The sequence below is a fragment of the Salvia splendens genome, chromosome 12 (assembly GCF_004379255.2).
Source record: "Salvia splendens isolate huo1 chromosome 12, SspV2, whole genome shotgun sequence".
NCBI classification, from domain to species: Eukaryota; Viridiplantae; Streptophyta; class Magnoliopsida; order Lamiales; family Lamiaceae; genus Salvia; species Salvia splendens.
In genome coordinates this window covers 10,966,919-10,977,245 of record NC_056043.1, presented here as the reverse complement: position 1 = coordinate 10,977,245, position 10,327 = coordinate 10,966,919, and the positions used below count along the sequence as shown (strand labels likewise).

General features: G+C 39.2%; 1 long non-coding RNA gene across 1 annotated transcript; it reads left to right on the top strand.

The window, feature by feature from the left end:
* Nucleotides 1–994: 994 nt before the first annotated feature.
* LOC121758776 lies at nt 995–9,586 on the top strand. Its single transcript, XR_006041556.1, has 5 exons — nt 995–1,121; nt 6,735–6,777; nt 8,240–8,303; nt 8,532–8,606; nt 9,074–9,586. It is a non-coding gene; the product is annotated as an uncharacterized LOC121758776 (long non-coding RNA).
* The last annotated feature ends 741 nt before the right edge of the window (nt 9,587–10,327 follow it).

The following is a 10,327-nucleotide window of genomic DNA, read 5'->3' as shown; positions in this document are numbered from 1 at the left end:
TACCCATTTATTTTATTGAAAACTAATTGGTTTACGCTCTCTATATAAAAATAGAGTTTAATACAACACACTTTTCAAAGCATCTACTTTGACGATTGAGTTTTAAAATTGATTGGACTTTTAATATAAACTAATATGCAAATAAAAGTGAACACTGCTCGTGTTTAATTAAAAACGCCAACCCAGTTGGCGTTTTATACTTGCATAACTAAAACACGCCATACTAGTTGGGGTTTTATCTATACACGCCTACGCGGATGGCATGTTTAATTGTTAAACACGCCAATGTCATTGGCGTTTTTTAAATTGAACACGCCGACTCCGTTGGCGTTTTTTAAATTAAACACGCTAACACAGTTGGCGTTTTTTCTTGTAAAACGCCAATTAAGTTGGCGTTTTTTACGTTGCTGTATTTGGCGAAAATACAGCTACAATACGACGAGATTATAAAACGCCAATGTTATTGGCGTATTTACTTATAGAAACGCCAATGCGGTTGACGTTTTTCCCATTTATGGAATAGATAACAAAATGTTTGGTCCACCGTTGGAGTAAATTATCTCTAGTACAACTCAGATATTCTCAACTCCTCCGCCATCTCATTTGTCGGTGCGTCACCGTACACCATTTTCAAACAGTAGGTCACATGCTTTATCTTTTGTCTATGATCCAACCACTACAAAAACCTCGCTAATTACCAAGTGATTTACTGACAAAACAATTTCCATCGGCATTTACCAATGGATTACCAAAGGATTTGCCGCTGGTAAATTTCCCCATGTCATTTCCAACGTATCTGTGACGGACTTCGCCCGTTTGTTTTACCAACGATTCTGTGGGTAAAGCTATTATTTTTTAAAAATAATGATTTTATATCATTTACCGAGGGAGTAATACCGTCGGGAAACTTAATTTGATAATCTCCTTTAATTATTATTTTATGAATTAATTACCGAGGGACAATTTCCCTTGGAAAATTTAAATACGTATACTCCTATTTCACTATTTACTTAACCCTATCTCTCTTTTACCGCCGTCCTCTGAATCTTGCGACACTCTTCAACTGCGACAGTCGTCTTACCAACAATGATTTCGTTCCGTCGCGCGATCGTCAGCCCTAGGTGATTTCTCTCTTCTTTTCTGCAGTTTGCTTTCGGAATTCTTTCAATTTTCGTCCGAGTGTTGGTGTGCATTTATGGTACGGTACCAGGGTTGCCGATGACCGGAACGGCTACCGAGATCCGACCGAAGGTGAGAGTTCCACCTGAAGGAGAAAGACTCGAGGAAGATTCAGAGGAATGAGAGGAAATAGCTGGATCAATACTTTTCATATCTAAAATGGAAGGGACTTCTTTCCCTAAATATGTAGTTACAATCCACACAAGATCCGGCTATGTGAGCTCGTGATCCACACTCGCTACAGCTACACTCACACATTCTAACGGAATTCTGTTACAATTATTCTAACCAACCGATACAAAATATCTTGGCAACTTGCATGGCTTACAATAGTTTTTCCCACGCGTTTTCTTCCTTTATCTTGTTTATTTATCTAATTCACGTACCAAACCATCCGGCCCCAGAACAACCTTGACCTCAAGGTTGGAAATCTGGAAATTTTGTAGTGATATCATACAAGTACTCCCATGTAGCGTCCTCCTCGAACGAATTCGACCATTGAATCAGCACCTGCGTAGCTGGCCTGTTACCTCTCTTCACCAAACGACGATCCAAGATTTTTACTGGCTCTATGATAGTAGCATTCCCAGGGGCTGGCAAATTGTCACTAATCGGCTGATGGGTTCCCACTCTCTTCTTCAACTGAGACACATGGAAAACCGGGTGCAATTTGCTGCTAGCAGGTAACAGCAGCTTGTAGGCAACCTCCCCTATCTTATCAACAATGCGATAAGGGCCAAAGTAGCGTGGACCCAACTTTTGAAACTGATGATCCCTTAAGGTATTTTGTCTGTAAGGTTGGAGCTTCAAGTAAACCCAATCTCCCACTTCAAAGTTCCTGTCAGATCTGTGTTTGTCGTGCTGAGTCTTCATACGCTTTTGAGCTCGAGCCAAAGGATGTTTGAGTACCTGTAACATGGCATCTCTTGCCTGCAAACTCCTATCCACCGATTGTACAGCCGAGTCACCTCTAAAATAGGGAATATGGATAGGTGGGGGGTATCCATAAAGAGCTTCAAAGGGTGTGCAATCGATAGCTGAGTGATAAGATGTGTTATACCAGAATTCTGCCAAACTTATCCACCTGCTCCAGTCACTAGGTTGATCTCCACACATGCACCTCAAATACGTCTCCAAGCATCGATTGACCACCTCAGTTTGTCCATCACTTTGAGGGTGATAGGCCGTGGACATGCTCAGTTCAACACCCTGTAACTTAAACAAATCTTTCCAAAATTTACTCAAGAATATAGTGTCTCTGTCACTGATGAGCACACTTGGTAATCCATGAAGTTTGAAAACATAGTCCAAAAAAGTTTGAGCTACTGTCATGGCTGTGTAGGGATGACTCAAGCACATGAAGTGTGCATACTTAGTCAACCTATCAACAACAACTAGAATAGTAGATTTCCCATAGGATAATGGCAGCCCTTCAATGAAGTCTAGACTAACCTGTGACCAAGCTTCATCTGGTATTGGCAAGGGCTGTAGTAAACCCGGATAAGCATTATGATCATATTTATTCCTTTGACATATGTCACAACCTTGAATATAGACCCTGATATTTCTCTCCATTTTAGGCCAATAAAACAGTGAACACAATCTCTTATAAGTAGCTAACACACCAGAGTGACCTCCTGTGCTTGAATCATGAAAGGCCTGTATGATTCTCAATCTTAATGCCTCATCACTTCCCACCACCAACCTGCCCTTCCTACGAAGTTGATTCCCAATCCAAGTAAATTTAGATTTGGAATCTGGATTTTGTTTCAACCCCTCAATAACAGCAGCTAACTTGTTGTCAGAACTCCAAGTAGCTTCAATGAGTGGGTAAAGATCCACTGATACAGTAGATATAGCCATACATATTATTTCAGAAGAGTGCACTCTAGATAGAGCATCAGCTACAACATTCTCCTTGCCCTCCTTATAAGTAATATCAAAGTCAAAGGCCATTAGTTTGGACAACCAAGTGAGTTGTCCAGGAGTTGACAGCTTCTGTTTCATCAAGTGAGACAAGGTCTTATGGTCAGTTTTTACAGTAAAGTGTCTATTTCCCAAGTAATGACTCCAATAAGTAACAGCAAAGACTATAGCAAGCAGCTCTTTATCATATACAGAGAGTAACTTGAGCTTAGGTGAGAGAGCTTTGCTGATAAAGGCTATGGGGTGCCCTGCCTGCATTAATACAGCCCCAATACCAAAACTTGAAGCATCCGTTTCAATGATGAAAGGCAAATCAAAATTAGGCAAAGCCAGTACCGGTGATTGAGTCATTGCTCCTTTTAACTCCTTGAATGCCACATCAGCTCCCTCATTCCATAGAAAGCTGTCCTTCTTCAAGAGATCAGTCAAAGGCCTGCATATAATACCATAGTTCCTGATAAATTTCCTGTAGTATCCAGTTAAACCAAGAAACCCTCTGAGTTGAGTGACATCTGATGGTGTTGGCCAATCCAACATAGCCTGGATCTTCTTCTGATCCGTAGACACCCCAGCCTTAGATATTGTGTGACCCAAATACTCCACTTGTGGCAGCCCAAAAGAACATTTATTATGCTTAGCAAACAAGGAAAACTCCTTCAATTTCCCAAAAACTAATTCCAGATGTTCCAGATGAGAAGATAAGTCAGTGCTATATATAAGAATATCATCAAAAAAAACTAGCACGAACTTCCTCAGATAGGGTCTAAAGACATCATTCATTAGGCCTTGAAAAGTGGCTGGTGCATTGGTCAAGCCAAAGGGCATGACCACGAACTCGTAGTGCCCACTGTGCGTACGAAATGCCGTCTTTGCAATATCTTCTTCCTTCATTCTGATTTGGTGGTATCCTGCCCTCAAGTCGATTTTAGAAAAGATTGCTGCTCCATGTAGCTCTTCTAGCAGCTCATCAATGAGTGGAATAGGGTATTTATCCTTCACAGTGTGTTTATTGAGGGCCCTGTAATCTATACACATTCTCCAGCTTCCATCCTTTTTCTTAACTAGAACCACCGGAGATGAAAAAGGACTACAACTGTGCTGAATAAAACCATTTTGCAGCAACTCTCCAACTATTTTTTCAATTATATCTTTCTGGATAGAAGTATGCCTATATGGCCTGATACTTATAGGCTGCGTTCCATCTTTTAGTACAATCTGATGATTATGAGATCTGAAAGGGGGTAGAGTAGTTGGCTCCTTGAATACAGCCTCTTGCTTTGCCAAAAATTCCAGAATACAAGCAGGGGTGACCAAGTCCTGATCAGGGTTTTCCCCATTGCTTTCCCTCTGTACATCCGTATCCACTCGCAGCTTCAAACAGCAGAGCTGTAACTCCTCACAACTTCCCAATATCTTAGATAGGTTCTTACCCGACACAGCTTGCAGGTCCGAACCTTTAGTGCTGCCCCTCAACACATGCTTCTTAGAGTTCAGATAGAAAGACATTGTCAAATTTTTGAAATCCCATTGAATAACTCCCAAAGTCTCCAGCCACTGGATGCCTAAAACCATGTCACATTGCCCAAGAGGCAACAAGAGCACATCAGTAGTAAATAAGGTATCCTGCAAGCTCCATTTTAAGGCCTTAGACATAAATTCACAAGTAATAGAGTTTCCATCAGCCACATCCACTTTCATAGGCTTAACAGCAATAAGTCTCAATCCTAACTTCTTGGCCAATTGTAAATCCAAGAAATTATGAGTGCTTCCCGAATCAATCAAAATATTGAGAGTCTTCTTCCCCACCTTGCCAGATACTCTCATGGTTTTATAGCTCCTTGAAGAAGAGCCATGAATGGCATGCATTGATATATGAGGGTTGTCTCTCCCTTCCTCCTCAAACTGCTCCCCTACATCCTCATTTTGCACACCCTCATCTTCATCAGGTAACTCAATCAAGTACAACTGTCTCCTTGCACACCGATGTCCCCTTTCATATTTTTCATTACACCAATAGCATAGACCTTTAGCTCGTTTGTCATCCAATTCCTCACTAGTGAGAGCCCTCCTAGGTTTGCTTGGTGAAGAAGCATAGGAAGATGTAGCAGAAGAAGCAGGGGATGGCAACAATGGAGGCTTAGAATTAAAAGCAGATTGCCCAGAATCATGGGAATTAGATCTCCTCCCCGATTGAAAAGAAGCCACACTAGCAGATTCGTGTAAACGAGCTAAGCTCAAAGCATGATGAATTGTTTTGGGCATAAACATACGGACAGCCTTTTGAATGTGAAATTTCAGTCCATTGAGAAAAAAACTAACAGCATAAGACTCTGAAACATCCACTCTCCCTAACAGTGATTCAAATTGATCGTGGTAGTCAGAGATATTACCCGATTGTTTCAAGGCCAGCAACTCCGCCATCGGATCTCCCAATAGTTTGTCCCCAAAACGTTCCTCTAGCCCCGTAACAACGTCTCCCACGGTTCGTTGATCGCGTCCCGTCGGAATTTGGCCCAACTATGGAACCATTGCAGCGCCCTACCCTCAAGATTGATCACCGCAATCTTCACCATCTCCTCGGGAGGAGTTTGATCCACGACGAAGAAATGCTTACACCGAAACAGCCAGCCGTTCAGATCGTCACCCGTGAAGACCGGAAAACCGATTTTGGATTGCCTCGTCGCGAAATAGTTGCGACCCGCAGGTTGATTGCCGCGATCGTGCCCATCTCCAGACTGGATCTTCGACATCAGCTCAGTGTGCTGGACGTACAGCGCTGAAAAATCATCGCGGAGCTCCTGCAACGCCTGATCGCGAAGGCGATCACTATGCTCACGAGCGCGGTCAGCTGCAGCCATCTTCTCCATGACCTCACCCAAAGAAGCACGGATCGCTTCTTCTAACCGCTGCAAGTCACCCGAACGCGTGCTGGCCGCCATGACAGGAACAGAATCGTCAAGGCTGATACCACTTGGTACGGTACCAGGGTTGCCGATGACCGGAACGGCTACCGAGATCCGACCGAAGGTGAGAGTTCCACCTGAAGGAGAAAGACTCGAGGAAGATTCAGAGGAATGAGAGGAAATAGCTGGATCAATACTTTTCATATCTAAAATGGAAGGGACTTCTTTCCCTAAATATGTAGTTACAATCCACACAAGATCCGGCTATGTGAGCTCGTGATCCACACTCGCTACAGCTACACTCACACATTCTAACGGAATTCTGTTACAATTATTCTAACCAACCGATACAAAATATCTTGGCAACTTGCATGGCTTACAATAGTTTTTCCCACGCGTTTTCTTCCTTTATCTTGTTTATTTATCTAATTCACGTACCAATTTACCTATTTTCTATATGCAATTATTCAATTACCATATAGTTGCTGCATTTGGTTTTTGGTTCAGAACTATTGTTGGTTTTGGGTTAAATCATGAACTACTAGTGTTCATTTTGGGTTAAACCTTTTTGGGTAAATATATTTATGATTTTACCTAAATTTTTGGATGAACTTATATTCAATTTCTATATAGTTTGCTGCACAATTACCTATAGTTTGTTGCAGAAGTTCCGTTGGTTCAAAATTAGTGTTGGTTTTGGGTTAAACATTTTTTTTGGTTTTGTAGCTGCTGGTCAACTCAGAAGCCCCACAACGGTCCAGCACAAGTGGTACATTTCTCACTCTATCTCCTTCTCTAAAGTTTAAACCTCTTGTTCATGGATTCTACATTTCCTTTTCTTTATCTCAAAAACCTCAGGATAACATAAATTATTTTTCTTCCTCGACTTGTAATGTTTGTATGTTTGAGACATCATAATAGCTTGAATGTAATATTATCTCCCTCTCTAAAGTTTAAACCTCTTGTTCATGGATTCTACATTTCCATTTCTTTATCTCAAAAACCTCAGGATAACATAAATTGTTTTTCTTCCTCGACTTGTAATGTTTGTATGTTTGAGACATCATAATAGCTTGAATGTAATAGAATATTATCTCCTTGTACGGCTGAATCTTTGTACAAAGTTATGTGGATTTTGGAACTGAATCTCTGTAGAATTGAGTTTGGTTTGTTGGGAATCTAAATCCTGGTCCAGTGCATGTTATATTAATTTGTTTGAGTGATGATTTTTGTTGATTAGGCTTTATGAGGCACTGATTATAAAGATATACCGTACAATTATGTGGATGAATTTCATGATTGCAGTTTTCTACTTTGGGAACTAAAAGGGATGTGATGTGTAATTGAAACTTGGCTATAATTGTTTGTTTTCTTTACCAATATTTTATCTTGCACCTTTATTCTAGGTTGTCCAAATGTACATCTTGTCCAGTTTTGCTTGTTGGGAATCTAAATCGTGGTCCAGTGCATGTTATATTAATTTGTTTGAGTGATGATTTTTGTTGGTTCATCATACTACTGATTCTAAGCTGATGTTCTGTAGTAGAAGTTCTCCACCAAATTAATTAGTAGTAAAGCTTTGTATGCACTGATATGTTATATTCTCAATCGTATTAAATCGTTGATAGGATCTGCTTCCTCAACTTGTGTAATGTTTGTGTGTTTTAGACATAATAATTGCTTAAATGTAACAATCTATCTAGCTGTATGTATGATTTTGTGTCCTTGTACAAATTTATGTGGATTTCGGAACTGAATCTCTATAAAATTGAGCAGAGTGGACTTGGGCTGAGCTTTATTGTGTGCTCATATTGTGGTCACTTAGCTCAGGTTGCTCTATGCATACATCAAATTTCTTTGATCACAAAAGTTAACTGCTGTACACATGTGAGGAAACAATGTATCCTTTGCTTGCGTAATTGCAGCTTGGTCATACTAATGATTAATTTCATGGTTGCAGTTTTTTACTTTGGGAAGTAAAAGGGATGTGATGTGTGTATGAACTTAACTGTAATTTCATGGCAGCCCTAATGAAGTAACTGATCTTTACTTCATCTGATTTTTGTAGTTCTTGAATGAGTTTCTGCTCTTGCTTGATGATTATATGTATCATTAAAGGAGTTTCTGATCTTAATGTTTAACTTAACATTTTGTCTTTGTTTTATTGAATATGAGGTTTAGCTTGTAATGCTTGTATAGTAATGTGTTGGTGTGTGGGTTAATATATGAAGGTATTTCTTGAGAAAGCTTAAGAAGGTGAAGAAGAGCAATGGCCAGGTTCTTGCCATCAATGAGGTGTACATCCTTCTTTCTTTATCCATCCAGCATTATCCATAGAGCCTTAACATGAGTTTTTGCTTCTGATTTAAGATTTAAACCATAGAATATAATTTTGCTGTGACTTTATTGTCTGTAAATGACAAACACATTTAATGATACATATAATATGATAAGCATGTGCTCATGATCTATTAAAGCAGTTTATGTTACATAAGATAATATAAGTATATTAATTTCATACAGGACTGTCACACTTATTCGAGAGTGAAATTAGGGGAATTAAAGCTTAGAGTTGAAGTGAAGATATAAACTCTAAAGGTAAATCTCTTTTATTTTTATTTTAGTTATATTGGAACATGGCCCAATTGGTGGCCATGATGGTATTCATTATTTAGGAGCATGCCTTAGGGTGTTAGAAATTGGTGGCTAGGTTTGGGGTGGAGCTTTGCAGGCTCCACCGACCTGTTGTTGTGAAGAATGGATTTTGTTGACTGCTTGTTACTGCAGAGCTTCATTGGTTGGTTTCTATTTACTGTGTTGTGAGTATGTCTGCATAAACTTATCATGTAAGCCTGATTATGTAGTAATGACATGTTTGTGAATTCGATTTGCAGATGGCTTGATTTTTGTGTCTTGATTTTATTAAAGAATGGATTTTGTTGACTGATTGTTGCTGCATAGCTTCTTCATTGGTTGACTTCTATTTACTGTGTTGTGATTATTACTGTGTTGTGATTATGTCTGCATAAACTTATTATGTCTGAATTGAAATGATCTTTGTACAGCTTACTGTAAAATCACTATGTCTGAATATCTGTTTGATTGTGGCGAAGGGCCGCTGTTCAGGTCGTGAGATTTAAGGTACAAAGTTAACTGTCATTTGGTGATATTAAATAGGGTTATAAAATTAAATGAATTTTACATGTATGAATGATCTTGGAAGCAAGCTCGATGAGAAAAAGAGGATGATAGGGACAAGGGAACTTTGCAAAACGCCTCATGTGTAAAAACTCGACACAGACCCCCTCAACTGGCTTGGATCATTCCATTTTGAGACCAAATGCAGCAAGAATTGCTTGAGCAAAGACGCGAGCAAAAACTGGAGATAGATGAGATGATGAAGCGGTTTATCTCCAAGCAACCCCAACAGTCAAGTCACACTCTTGTTGATGATGATGATGATGCTACTAGTTAGAATTGATGTTTCACAAACTAACTTCTAAACTCAATACTTTGTGCTTCTTTTTGCTTTGTACGTTGATTATGTTCTGATGAATACTTTTGAGGTTTATCTGTCATGCTTCTTGTTGTGTTGATAATTATTTATTGGTTATTGATTTAATTGTATAGCTAGAAACATGATAAAATGTGTAGGCATGATGAAAAACATTAAAATGGTGCTGATAAAATTTCTGGTAATATTACCAACGGAAAACTGCCGTTGGCAAATTTGAAATCATATCAAGATTACCCACAGACAACTGCCGTTGGTAATTCCCAAAAACCATAACCAAGATTTACCAAGGGAATTGCCGTTGGGAATTTTACCAACGGCAAATATCCCTTGGAAAAAATTTTTGCGACGTGCCTTTTACTAATGTCTAGTGTCCCTTGGTAATCCCTTACTATCACAGTTTTCCAACGGATTAATTGATTTTACCCACGGATTTTGCCGTTGGTAATTTGCTTGTTTTTTGTAGTGAGCATTGCAGTAATGTAAAGAATTGTTGGAATCGTAGTCCAGTCAACGCAATTGACCGGGTCGTATAAATGATGAATTATTTAATTTTAAAAATAATTAAATAATTTATAATCGATCTACGCTCTGAGTAGATGATTGTGTTCACTTTCTCTAAGTCGATTCCGGTGAGTGAGAAATAATATATTAAAGTATATCACGATATATGGAGATATATAATTAATTAATTAATTGATTAATATTATTTTGGACACGTAGATAAAATAATGTGGCAAATGAGCATACGAAGAAAGCTTCGTAGAATGCGTGCACATTGATCGGGTCGTCCAGATACATTTCT